Here is a 14,201-nt window from a genome sequence, read left to right on the forward strand (position 1 = left end):
TCTCGAAGCCGTCCGCGCAGCTGAGGACGCTCCCTGCCCCTTGCTGCTGCGCAAGGCCGCTGGGCCACGTTTGCCTCCGCTCCTGTCCTCGCTCTTGTGAGGACACGTCATGTCTTCACGGAGGTGTCTCCCAGGACAGGCTAGTTGTCCCGCACAACCACAGCGCGATTACCACACGCGATACGACGTCCTCCTCGCACCGTATCCACACGTTCCAGCCGAGCCGACAGCCTCCTTTACGGTTCTCCCTTATCCCACACCCTGAGGGACACAGCCTGCTCTGGGGCCTGACGGCCGTGTTCCTGCGCGGTCCTGGGCCGCCCTCTGCCTCCCGGGAGGCAGGGCAGGGCAGTGCGTCCAGGGCAGTGGGTTTGCAGACCCTGCCGAGGTTGGCTTAGCCTCACAGCCACGGCCCAGCGGCTCAGGTGCTCTGAGCGATGCCCTGAGCACCCCTGCAGGTGCTCTGAGCGATGCCCTGTGCGCCCCTGCAGCTCCCTTCCGTGGGCACTGTGTCACCCCCCCATGATCGGCCCTGCTGCTCAGTCACCCACTCTTAACTTCAAGCTACTGGCAAGGACCACCCATAAGACAAGTTGCCCTTCAGACATGACATGTCACTGCATCACCCCCTTTCCTTCACTTATGCTGGTAAAAGTCACCCTTTAAAATTCCAGAAACGCCCTCCTATGTAGACACAATCCCCCAAAATAAAACATTTGAGGAAGAGGCTGGGTGATCTCTGTTAAATCCAAACTGTATCCCGGGGAGGGGGTCCTCAAGCATCAGGGCCACCTGAGCACCCGCCCAGCCGGCTGGCGCTGTCTGAGATCTCACGGGTGACATCTGGGCCAGCTTCATGGAGTGACCAGGACAGGAGGGATGGTCTCCCTCAGCAGGTGCAGCTCGGTCAAAGGCCCTGCCCGAGGACCAAACGAGGTTGACGCAGAAGGTGGCATGTCCGTGAGCCGCTGTCATGACTTAAGTCTGTCATCTTGTCACCAGAAAGCCACTCCCTCTGAGGAGCAACGTGGCTGGGACTGTTGTCAACACTTTGGGAAGCACTGTAGCAGTCATGTCAAAGACCTTATGAGATTCACATTTTTGGCCCAATAATTCCAGAGGTCTATACTAAAATACCAAAACAATTGCAATTATACATGCACCGAGGCAAATGAAAGTAACTTATAAGTCCTATTTTGGAGAAACGATTGAACAATTCATGGTAAGTGCACTTTTTAGGACGCTACGGAGCCGTTAAACATCGGTGACAAAGGCTAACGAGTGAGACGCTTGTGATGCTACAAGTGAATAGTGCAGGGAACAGAAGTGTAACCACCTGTGTGGCAGTGAGGCTGGGGTCCGTCAAGGTGACCTGGTGAGCCGCACCCCTGCGTGGGCGGCGGGGGACGGCCTCAGGGAGAGGGAGGAGGGGGACACTGGAGGCAGAGGGAGAGGTTGGGGGAATGACGGGCTTCCGGGGGCCTGGAGGCAAAGAAGAGAGTGGGCGAGATGTCGGGGACCCTTTGTTCTCTGGCTCCTTTGTCTGAAGCTGGCCTACTTCAAAAATTTTTTGAGTAAATAAATAAAAAGCCTGAGTGTAGTGAGGTTTCTAGAGGTCTTGAGCTGCCCCGAGGGTGTTAAAAGCAGGAGGACACAGAACACAGGCCGAGGGGGAGGAGCAGGAGAGCCCGTTGGAGAGGAGGCCGCTCTAGGGCAGGGCCCCTAGGGACCCCTCCCCCCAGACCCCAGACGGAGCCCAGACTCCTCCTCTGTCCCCTCCTGGACACCCACTGTCCATTCCCCACCCTCCAGAACACAAGGAACCCCCAGCCCAAAGCACAGAGGATGCCCGGCTTTCCGGGCTCCCCGTGCCTACCTCCCCACCCCCCTGCCCCACCTCCAGGGTCCCTGGCCACAGACATTCAGCACAGCAGAGCAAGGCGGGGAGCCAGGGTCTCAGGGGTAAGATTTAAAATACACGTTAAGGGAAAACTCTAGCTTTTGTACTTTGTCTTTATATTTCCGTCACATGACACCCAAAAAAGTTATGGGTCACTGCACAGACTCTGAACAAAAGTGGAAAAACAACGTGAACTTAAGCACAAAGCCCACCACGCCCTGGAGCTACCTCCTTGCAAACGGACAGAGCAGACGTGTCCCCACCCCCCACACACACACACTTGTCCCCCATCCAGGGCCCGAGCCCGGGACGAGGCGGCCCCAGAGGACCTGGCCTGTGCCGGCCGGCCTCGGGAAGCATGCTGGGACCCCATCCCGGCACATCAGGGTCCTCTCTGGTCTCTGGCCCCGTGTGCCCTTCGGAACCCTCCGCTTTCCACTCTTTCTTTAACCTGCACCCGCTTTCTTCCTGTGTGATTGTGCACATGCCTTACGTTGTCTCAAAATAATTTTTGAGCAAGACAACATAAGAAAATAAACAAAGCTAAACATGGGGGGGGTGGGGAGCTTCCCTCCTACCCCCTACATTCCCGGCTAAGTTAGCTGCCTCTGCAAGAAAAGACATTGAAAAGAGAAACACCTACAAATCCATTTAATGGAAGTTTGATAAGACCCGGGAGCCTGAGTAAGGAAATGAAGACCAGAGAAGAGTATTGTTACAGGCTGAGTCACCGGCAGGGGGCACTGCGCTGAGCCCCTCTGCCTGGAGATGAGGGTGCGTCTTCGCTGGGACGCGGTGAGCACCTCACTGAGGGGCCGACCCACTGGGGGCGGGGGGTAGAGTCCTTCCTGAGACGGCTGTCCCCAAATTTCTCCACTTTAAAACACTCAATACTCAAGGGCGCCTGGGGGACTCAGTGGGTTAAGCGTCCGACTTCGGCTCAGATCATGATCTCACCGTGAGTTCAAGCCCCATGTGGGGCTCCGTGCTGACAGCTCAGAGCCTGGAACCCGCTTCGGATTCTGTGTCTCCCTCTCTCTGCCCTTCCCTCACTCATTCTCTCTCTCTCTCTCTCTCTCTCTCTCTCTCTCTCTCTCTCTCCCTCTCTCTCTCTCCCTCTCTCTCTGTCCCTCCCCCACTTGCATGCATTCGCTCTCTTTCTCTCAAAACAAATAAAAATAGACTTTAAAAAGGGACACGTGGGTGGCTGAGTCGGTTAAGTGTCTAACTTCGGCTCGGGTCATGATCTCGTGGTTCCTGGGTTCGAGTCCCGCGTCGGGCTCTGTGCTGACAGCTCAGAGCCTGGAGCCTGCTTTGGATTCTGTGTCTCCCTCTCTCTCTGCCCCTCCCCTGCGCGCTCTCTCTCTCTCTCTCTCTCTCTCTCTCTCTCAAAAATAAATACACATTTAAAAATTTAATAAAAAGACTTTAAAAAATACCCAATGTGCCCAAGTGCCATGTTCTGGGAAAGCATGCTCTGAACCTCATCATTATGCACAAACATAGGGGTGGGGGGAGCATGATAAAGACAGAACGTTGTTAATTTAACATTAAAGGGAAGAGAGAAGGGTACAGATGAGTCAGGAAACAAGAATTACACCTTAGGGCGTCAAGAGGGAGCTGGTGTCAGCTGGTGGGGACCAGCCAGGATTTGGTAAATGTGCAGGAACTGTCCCCAGGGCTTGGGACACGAGAGCGTTCACTGCACTGTCCTAGGTCCCAGCACTGCAACAGTGGGCCGGGTTCAGCGCTGTTTCCAGGGGCGCGGTCAGCCCTAGCCAGCACCCCCCTCGCCCGCCTCACACCTGCTCACCCCTCTGCCCCTAGATCTGAAATAAGAGACAACAGGTCTGTGAGCCCCAGGCAGCTGCCAACCCCCCACAAGCCCCCAGCCCAGCAGCACTGCCTGAGACACAGCGAACGCAAGACGCTGAGCGTCTAATAAAACCGCCAGCAGTCACAGCGTGCGTGTTCTCAGGGTTGGGACTAGCTTCTTTTTGTAACAGGAGGCGTTCATTTGCCAGAGACCTTTGGGGAGCGGGGGGGGGGGGAAGGGCCACTGGCACCTAGCACGCGTCCCCCCCACGCTCGCGTGTGTCCCCACAAAGGCCCGGCAGCATCCAACCCAGGACCAGCTTGGCTGAGGTGGGAGCAGGTCTCGGGAAGCACCCTGAGGAGCCTCGTGGGGGGACCTGCCCGCCCCCCCGGGCCCCCAGCCTGGAGGCCCGCCCTGGCCCGGCCGGCCCCCCTTTCCGAGCGGTGGGACGGACGAGGTGCTGCCCCAAGGCCTTACAGCTCTGGCGGACGTATCTCGGTCGCTGATGAGACATGGCCGGTCAAGAACGGAGGGCCAAGGGGAGTGTGGCTCCCTCCCGGGCGAGGTCCCTCGTGACACGAGCGCCGGTCAAGGTCTGAGGACGAGAACACAGCTTCCCGCGGAGGTTCCTGGAGGCACCACACGGTCCAGGAGGGGGCGGCTGACACAGGGGAGGGGGACGTAATTGTCACTCTGCCCTCTGGGTTCTGGGCTGGGGGGCCCTGTAACAAATGACAGAGGAGCCACAGGAAAAGAAGCTGAGGTTGATGAACAGGCATATCCCACGTCCGCCTGGGAGACGCCAGGGAAAGCGGCTTGGCCACAGGTGCCCGGAGACCGGGGCTCAGCAGCCCCGCGGCTAAACCCAAACGAGACGGGGCCGGGAGGGACCAGGCCGGTGTCTCGGCAATCAGCCCGCACTTCGGGCCGGGGGGCCGCCTCGAGGGTTGGACCTGGACGCAGGTGGATGGAAAACGGCCTTGGGAGGACGTGTCGTCCGCAAAGCACGGTCACCCGGTCACTCGGCGAGGAGGTGCATCTCGCCGCCCGGGCCTGGGTGGTCAGCGGCCCCTGCGGTGACTCGCAGTAACTAGCTCAGGTTCGGGTCAGAGGCCCACGCGCTCCGCCTTCGTCTGTCTAAAGTCAGCTGTTGCCGTGACTCTTACCTTTTGTTGCTAAACTGTCTAAAGGGCAGAGAGTGCCCGGGTTTTCTCAGTCAACCGGGAAAGTTCTTGAGCACAGGACACGTAGCTGGAGCTCTGGCTGCTGAAAGAATAAATCCGTCCCCCGATGAAAATGAGCATAAATCACTACTAGTGACAGTGCATGGCTTTGTGTCTTTTAAAAATAGATGAACCCCCAACAAATGTGTATTTTTAGTGCGACATTTGAGATTCATACCTATGGAAGGACTTAGCTGACAGAGGAGAAAAATATATGGGTTTATACAATTTATTTGGATCGTATTTAAAGACATAGTTATCATTTCGAGGGGCGCCTGGATGGCTCAGTCAGCTAAGCTTCTGACTTTGGCTCAGGTCATGATCTCATGGTTCATGAGTTTGAGCCCCACGTCAGGCTCTGTGCTGCCAGCTCTGAGCCTGGAACCTGCTTCACATTCTGTGTGTCCCTCTCTCTCTGCCCCTCCTCCGCTCATGCTCTCTCTCTCTCTCTCTCTCTCTCTCTCTTTCTCTCAAAAATAAATAAAGATTTCAAAAATTTTTTAAAAATTATTATTTCCAAATTTTGAGAAAGCAGGTCTCTATTTTACCCTCTATTAAATTCTAATGTGTGCAAGTTTACTTTTCTGGAAACATTCATTCCTGGTAAATATACGTCCCCCCTTTAGACATAACTTCAAACAAGGGAATGGGAGGGAAGATTACAGAAGGGTCAAAAAGGTCAGATGAAGGCAGAAGTGGGCTTTCTTCTCTCCACGTGGGAGGTACGCTTGTCCCTGGAGGGGCACCGGGACAGGGGCCCATGGCAGGACCAGGGCGGGAGCAGAGATTAAACCCTTGGCTAGAACACCACACACGAAAAGGAGGTCGTGAAGGTGTTGCTACTGGTGAGAGATGTGCTGATGCCACGACACTGTCTCCCCCGGCGCTTTGTCGCTTCCCCTCTGGAGGCTGGTGACGGCCTCTGGCATTTCCTGTCCTAGTTTCCATACGATATTCTTCAAATTCATTAAGTTACATTAGGGTGGGTCCGCAACTTGTTCCAGGCATAGGACAAATCGATAGAAGGATCCATCCGATGCCGCCACCGTCATAACCCAAGTTTGAGAGCGAGAGTGGACAGAGGCTGGAGAGTCTAGGGAGTCTGCTCCCCGGCACGGGCTGGGGCCTTCAGAAGACGCTTCATTCTCCCACTTTCTGGTATTAGTGGGTCGCACTGTCTGCTGGGGATCACCATGGAATAAATGGGTGTGCCCCAAATTCTGACACTGAAAATCTAGCTCCCGGTGTGATGGTGGGAGGAGGGGGACTCGGGGAGGCGGTTGGGTCACGAGGATGCAGAGCCTGTGATGGGATTAGCCCTCTCGTGATTCCTTCTTTCTCTCTCTCCCTTTCTCTCCAACACATGAGGCTCCCTCCAGATGGCCATCTGCCAGCCAGGAAGCGGGTTCTCCCCAACACTGGACCAGTCAGGCGCTGGTCTCAGACTCCCAGCCACCAGAACCGTGAGGAATCCACTTCTGTTGTTTGAGCCCCAAGTCTATAGCTGCAGCCCAAACTACGACAGACGCTTGTCGGAACAAAAATTGCAGACTTCCTTCTTCTCTGTAAGATGAGTTGGTAGTGATTCCACACACAGAATGACCGTAAGGAAAGCTCTCCAAGTTCTCGGAAGACCGGTCTTAAAATAACCACAGGCATTTTGCAATAATGAGGAATTTTCCTTTTTGATTTGAGTATGGACGGCACACAACGTCCCTCTGTGCAAAAAGGCTCAGATGACACGATTTGTAACTCATTTTTGGTTTGAGTTGGGGCAGGCAGAGAGATTTGGGAAAAGTAATGGACCAGCTGAACATTTTTTCCATTAAACCAAAGTAGATTCCTGATCACAGAGAAGCCAAAGACATTGAAGAAGGTGCTAGATTAGCAACAGAAGGATCTAGAAAACAAGAGGCTGGTTTTCATAGATGTTACCCGCTCCCTTAGAGCTAAATCGTCTGGAGCCCAACTCCCACACCTGCTGTGACATCCTCCCCCGAGCATCTCAGCCTAGACCATGCGGTGCCACCTTTTCCAGCACCAATGTGATGTGCTTCGATGGCTGGGACCCAGCCTCCATCGTGGCTGGAGGTCCCACAGCACCCCCCCCCACAGTGCTAGAGGTCCCACAGTCCGTCCCCCCCACCCCAGAGCTGGGGGTCCCAGAGCCCGCCCCCCCACCAAGAGCTGGAGGTCCCACAGCCCACCCTCCCCAGAGCTGGAGGTCCCACAATCCCTTCAGGGACACGCATGCCATTGCTCCTGAACTACAAGTCATCAGTCGCTATGCTGCCACAAGTATTTCCCAAGGATAATCCAGTTAAGTGTGGATTCCAAAATATTCTCACATGCTTTAGGCTTCTCAGATGCACAGCACAGAAGATTAGCCCATGACCACATTCTTAAATTCTTTTATTCCTGCAGAGTAAAGGGAGAGTCCCCCTTCACTTTCCAGATGGAAAAGGCCTTCCTGAAGTCTGGATTTGAACCTTGATCTGTGTCTTTCGCTGAAAACGAGATGGTTCCATTTCTTAGCCCCACCTGAGGCTGCACCGCCTCTAACCTTCGGTCGGCCGCCAGACGGGTGTCCTCTGTCCCCCTATCCCTCCTGCGCCTCATCCTTCCTGGTACAAAACTAGGTTCACGGGCCTTAGTAAGCCTTTCCCAAGACCTGGCTGCTTGTAGAATGAGCTTGCAAGCCTGGCTTCTGTGGGTCGGGGGGAGTGCCTGTGCAAATTCAGGGCAGAAGGGTACAGACTGGGAAGAAACAGAACTCAGCCTCGTAAATGTGCGCATCCACTTGGCTTGGTCAAGGGATTCATCCCGTCAGGCAGGTCCAGGGGGCTGGGAGCACTTGCACAAAATGGAAGGTCTTATGGGGAGGAGGGTGGGCAAGGAAGTTATTAGGTCACCTTTACTGAGGGGGAAGGGCAGGGGCCCCATTAACTGGGCTACCTTGTCTTCCTTCGGCGGGGATGGAGAAGGCCCGTGTGACCTTGACTTCCTTCGGCGGGGATGGAGAAGGCCCGTGTGACCTTGTCTTCCTTCGGCGGGGATGGAGAAGGCTCGTGTGGCCTTGTCTTCCTTCGGCGGGGATGGAGAAGGCCCGTGTGACCTTGACTTCCTTGGTGGGTAGGTGGGTGGGGATGGAGAATCCATCCTGTGTGATGGACAGAGGGACGGCCTCATTGGTGCTGATCAGAAAATTTCTGTCTGACCCATCAAGACTTCTGTTTTCAGGCGAGGCTGAAACTGCAGTCAGGTTAGGTTTGGAGGCCCAGTTTGGTGACTTGGCCTTGAAAGACCCCTTCCCCTTGTTTTGACCCCCTGTCATAATATGCTTAGCAATAGTAACGCCATTTGCAAGACAGCACCAAGAAGTTCAGGGGTCTTATCCTAAGTCCACCGTTTAGCTGCCAAACAGGATATCTGTGGTCAGCCACCTGGCCCTAAGATAGCCACCTGGCCCTAAGATGGGAATGGAAAGTACTGACTCCACCCGATGAACCCTAGAGATGAGCCTAGTCAGCCACCCATGTTTTTCCTCCTCATTCTGGGAAATCGCCCTCAGAAAAGAAAAAAAAAAAAAAAAAAAAAAACCATCCTCATTTAACTGGACCAATAAGACCCCGTAACTATGCTTCTCGCTTCTGTAACCGCGCTTCTGCCACTCCAACCCTATAAAAAGTCTCCCCAGCCCAACAAGAGGCGCGCAAGTCTTTGCTGAGACTTGACCGCCCCGGGTACCCGTGTACGAATAAACCTCTTGCTGTTTGCATCTGACTCGTGGTCTCGGTGTTCTGTGGGCACGGGGTCTCATCGCCGAGGAAGACCTAGTTCGGGGGTCTTTCAGCCTAAGTGACACCATGTGGGAAACAGGACCGATGGGAAAGTGTACTGAAGTCCTGATGAGACTTTTTTGGGGTGATGCTGGGGTTTGGATCCAATGGCCACTAAACGATTCTTGAGACGTCTTTGGTGCAAAAGAAGTGATTTTATTAAAGCACAGGCACAGGACCCGTGGGCATGAACTGCACTGAGTTTGCAGGACTCTTTACCTCAATACCCGGGGTTCATTGTCTCGCAGCTCGGAGGGAAGAGGGGACACAAGGAGCAGCAGAGAAGTTTATTAGAGTATCAGACCAGAAGAATCAAGGAAAGCTCTCTTTACCGAGAGGGGACAGGGGACGTTTGCAAGTGAAGGCCTGGCTATAGGGGAGGGTCCTAGTTTTACCAGGTTCTGGCCATCCCCCCACCCCCACGGCCTGTCCCTTCTCTGGTCCTACCCTTATTGGCTTGATAGCTCCAGGGCATGTCCATTCCTGATGGGCTTGACTCCATCCTGTGAGAGGTGGTCTGTGGCCACACCTAGGTCTTTCCTCAAATGCCTGAGGGAAACCAGAAGGGGAGTAGCTGGGGTCTGTTACATTCTTAAGAGAAGCCTTACGCCTGAGGGGGTTTGCTGTGGTCAGACGCTCCCAGCATTGTTCCAAAGTGTGTTTTTTCCACCCGGGGACCTCAGATCCTAACCTTTCCCTCTCTGTTTACTTTATCCTATCTTTTCTTATCATAAGGAGTCCCTGAGGAGAGACTGGTTACATACTATGGAGTCAGGGAGGGTCAAATCCAGGGGAAGTTTCCAGTGAGATTTTCATATGCTAAAGAAGACGCCCAGGATCCTGGAGGCCTAGCTATTGTCATGCTAAGGTGGTTTTCCCTCTAGCAAAGCTTCAGCAGTAAGACAGCACGGAGTTCTGGAGGAACCTTCTACTCTGCAGCCTTTAGTGTTTGTCGGTGGGCTGCAGGGTATAAGGAAATTGAGTTCCTTCTGCCATTTCTTTCTGCCTTTGTTCCCACCACTGGAGGGTGATGTTGGGGCTCCTGGAAACCGAGTCTATAGGTTCCTGGAGATTGGGCTGTTGATAAGATTGCCTCTTCCTTGTAATTTACCAAGACATTTGTAAACTGATAGAGACCCAGGCCCTGCAGGACTGTGATCTCTGTCAGTTGGCCACTTGTTTTCCGTCCTCTGCTTCGTCCTTGGTCACCAGGAGTGGCTGAGGAATGTCACACACATCCCACCTGGAGGGGGGCTGCTAGCCTGTGCTGGGCCCTCAGCCTGCCCTATGCTCCCTCATCACAAGGATCGTTTCGATCCGAATATTTTGAGAAACATCGGACCCAGGAGAAGCTCTACCCACAGAGCCGCGTTTCCCTTTTGCAGTGAACTTAACGATGATCGGGGAAATCTCCGTTTGTCTCCCTCTCCAAGCTGGGCGAGAAGGATGATTCTAAATTATCAGAGATTCTTTTTTTTTTTTTTTTTGTCTAATGTTTATTTATTTTTGAACGAGAGACAAAGCACAAGCCGAGGAGGGGTAGAGAGAGAGGGAGACACAGACTCCGAAGCAGGCTCCAGGCTCCGAGCCGTCAGCACAGAGCCCGGCGCGGGGCTCGAACCCTCCAACCGAAAGATCACGACCTGAGCCGAAGTCAGACACGCAGCCGACGGAGCCGCCCAGGCGCCCCAAATTCACCAGAGATTCTTACCCGTGCAGAATTCCCTGCGTGGCTCCTGTTATTTAAGGGGTACGTGTAACTTGCTTTTCTCCTGTTGCTCTGTCTCGTTGCCGCAGCCCCAGCCGAGAAATTGAAGGGCTGAGGGAACATCATTCTTTCTCCCCTATTATGGAAACAGGCTATGTGCTCGAACCCCAGAACAATCAGGGTGAGTGGCCACTCCGACGGCGAGTCCAGGAAAGCACTACTTAAGGAGACGCGGATAAATTCTGCTGGGTCGCTGGATCCTTGCCGCCGACGGTGGCCCGGGTGCCCAGAGCCACTGAGATGTCTCATCAGACAGTGAGGCGGGCAGCCGACCCAAGGGAGACGCTGGCTCTGACCTCTCCACGCGTGGGGCCTGGCTTCTACGCCCCCACCGGATGCTCCCGCATCCACAGCCCACGGTGCTTCCGGCTCCTGCCATTCCTTCTGGAACATTCCTCCAGTGACCGGGAAGGGAGGGGTGCAGAGCATTCCACCCAAACGCGGGAGGTCCACGCCAGCCAGCCCACCAGCTCCCGGCGTGGGGCGCAGGCGAGTGAAAGCACGAGGCCTGGTTCCCATCTCCCTCCGACCCGGCACTCCTGCGTTCGTCCTTGTTTGCATGTCGGAGTGAAAACCCTTGTCAGGGTCGCACAGGCCTCAGACCCAGCAGCTCGAGGGCCCAAGAGCCACCCCTGGAAGTGGGGTCAGGGCACCAGCAGCACCTTCCAGGCTCCCGTGGGGACACTTCCTTCCTCGCCGACTCCAAACACCAGGTGCACGTAGGAAGCCAGTTCTCTCATCCGTGGCCCCGTGGCAGGCTGCGTGGGGGGGGGGGGCGTGGACCTCCAGGCCTTTCTCTGTCTCCTGTGAGGACAGGCTGTCTTCCTGGGGCGCGGGGTAGCGGGGGGGGGGGATGGCAGGGAGGGAGTAATGACATTGGGTTCCTTCCAAAGGATCTGTCTTCGGGCACATGGAGGGGAGCAAGGAACAGCACCCCAAAACGGGCCATCTTGGCCTGTAGGCTGTTTTGAACTAAAGACGACCAAGACTCGACCGACTCAGGACGCCCGGTGCTGAGCGCGTGGGCCCAGGCGCCCCCCACACCGCCCGCCAGGCAGCGGCCACGTGCTGTCACTGTGGGCTACAAGGCCTCCCTGGTGTGGACGGCGGAGCGAGTCCAGACCAGGGACCTCACGAACGGAGGAGCCCGCGGGGACGTGGGCTGAGTGCCATGCTGCCCACGTGAGGAGCCACCCGGCCAAGCCGCACGCGCTCAGATGACAAGCAGGAAACTCGGCCACACGCCCGGCTGCCCTGACCTGAGTCTAAGCCGGCATATTCCGTCATCCGCCTCATTTTCGAAATTCAAATTAAAAAGAGCCTTTGGATGATCCGGTGTGAAGCATGGTGTCGTGCTCATCTGAATGTGGAGGCAGCTTGGCTGGGGTAAGGGCAGGGTGCGGGGGAGGGGGTCTCTTTGTCAAAAGGAGTGACCTGGACTTTGGAAAAACCCGCCCTGGACCCATTTGTCATGGAGTGACCTGGTTTTCTCAATAAAATGACGCACGTGTTCACAGTGGTGTCGTTTCGCCCGCAGTGGGGGTGTGCAGAGGGGCCTTGAAAGAAGGGGAGCACGTTTATCCAGAGATAAAACAGGGCCCGAGGCTGTGGTTCCTAAATAATCGTTCCAACAGAGCACAGTGGTAGTATGACTTTTCTGAGGCTGTCGGGACAAAGTGCCACAACTGGTTGGCTTAAAACAGCAAAAGTGTCTTCTCTCCCAATTCTGGAGGCGGGAGGTCTGAGACCCAGGCCGGCAGGCAGGGCAGTGCGCCCTCCACACCCCGAGGGCGGGTGCTTCCTGAGTCTCCCAGCTTCTGGGGCCTCCAGGTGCTCGAAGACTCGCCCACCCATCTCTGCCCCTCCGCCTCCACCCCTCCAAGTTCATCATCCCAGGTCCCCTTAGCCCTGTGTGTCTCTTCTTATTAGGCGGCCAGTCTCCGGGTGTCAGGGCCACCCCTGTGACCTTGTCTTGCCTTGATCATCTGCAAAGATCCTATTTCCCTGTAAGGTCGACTCACAGCTCCCAGGGTTAGGACTTCAACCTCTCTTTTGGGGGGACATGACTCAACATGATGAAAAGGAATGCCCATCCCTAATATGTATGGGGTCAATCTGTAGACTGGGGAGAAGAGCCTAAATTTATCAATCCTACAGTTTATTAAATGAAAAACTGGCTGGTAGTTTTGAAGGAATGCCTAACAATTGGAAGGATCTAGAGCTAGCTTAAATAAAGATTGACCTTTACCAGAATTGCCTTGGGTGGCTCAGTCGGTTAAGCATCAACTTTGGCTCAGGTCATGATCTCATGGTTCGTGGGCTTGAGCCCTGCGTCTGGCTCTGTGCCGACAGCTCAGAGCCTGGACCCTGCTTCGGATTCTGTGTCTCCTCCCTCTGCCCCTTCCTTGTTCATGCTTGTCTGTCTGTCTGTCTGTCTGTCTGTCTCTGTCTCTCAAAAATAAATAAACATTAAAAAACAAAAACAAAACAAGAACAGGCTAGACTCTGGCTGAGCCCCAACATACCCGGGCCAGCTGGTGGGGTGGCAGTGACCTTGTATTGGCTCGCCCTTGTGAAGCCGTGTGCCCATGTGGTCTATCCCCGTGGACCATTTTATGAACAGTTATGCCTCCCGTCAGCATTGCTGCAGCCTGGGCCCTCGAGACTCCTGCCCTCTCTAGGGTGCACTTCCATAAAAAGGGGCCACACACAGATCAAGGAACGTGCCAGCCGGAGTCTAAGCCCAGCCCCATGTTCTAAGAATTCTTGACCCTCTCCCAAAGGAAGGGCCGAGCAAGCAGTCCTAGGTTACCTGGTGGCTGTTGCAGGTGGGACCGGTGTGCTGGGGCTCGATGATGGGCTGGGAGGGGACACGTAAACCAGTCTCCATTTGTGTGCTTGCTCTGGGCCACACGGAGCGAGGGGTAGGCCTCCCCCAGGGCTGTCCCAGACCCTTGCACTGCAGGTGGGGGTCCACAAGACCATGCTCGTGGTTCAGCCATTTCCTAGGACCTAGCTGTGTCACACACAGCTAAGGTTCATTTCAGGGAAAAGACACACTGATTAAAAAAAAATTTTTTTTAATGTTTATTTATTTTTGAGAGAGAGACGGTGTGTGAGCAGGGGAGGAGCAGAGAGAGAGGGAGACACAGAATCCGAAGCAGGCTCCAGGCTCCGAGCTGTCAGCCCAGAGCCCCACGCGGGACTGGAACTCATGAACTATGAGATTGTGACCTGACCCAAAGTCGGACGCTCAACCGACTGAGCCACCCAGGCGCCCCGGAAAGGACAGGCGCCCCGGAAAGGACACACTGAAATCAGCAGCACGTAAAGGTGCGGGAGGCAGAGTCCAGGGAAGTCCAGCGGAAGAGCCCGCTCACGCCAGCCCATCCCCCACGCACAGCCAGGGCGCGGCTGTTCTCAGACCTGGAACAGCCCTCTGGGCCAAGGATGACCTCCCACGGCTGCTGGGTGACTTCGAACAACAGAAATGAATCCTCTCTCCGTTCCGGAGGACAGGAGTCCAAGATCAAGGTGTGGGCAGGGTCCCGCTCCCTCTGAAGGCTCCAGAGGTGGACCCTTCCTGCCTCTTCCAGCTGAGGTGTTACTGAGGTCACTGGGCTCCTGCGGTCAGTAGCTGCGCTGGGCCCCCCTC

Source organism: Felis catus, chromosome A3, assembly GCF_018350175.1.
Source record: "Felis catus isolate Fca126 chromosome A3, F.catus_Fca126_mat1.0, whole genome shotgun sequence".
Classification (NCBI taxonomy): domain Eukaryota; kingdom Metazoa; phylum Chordata; class Mammalia; order Carnivora; family Felidae; genus Felis; species Felis catus.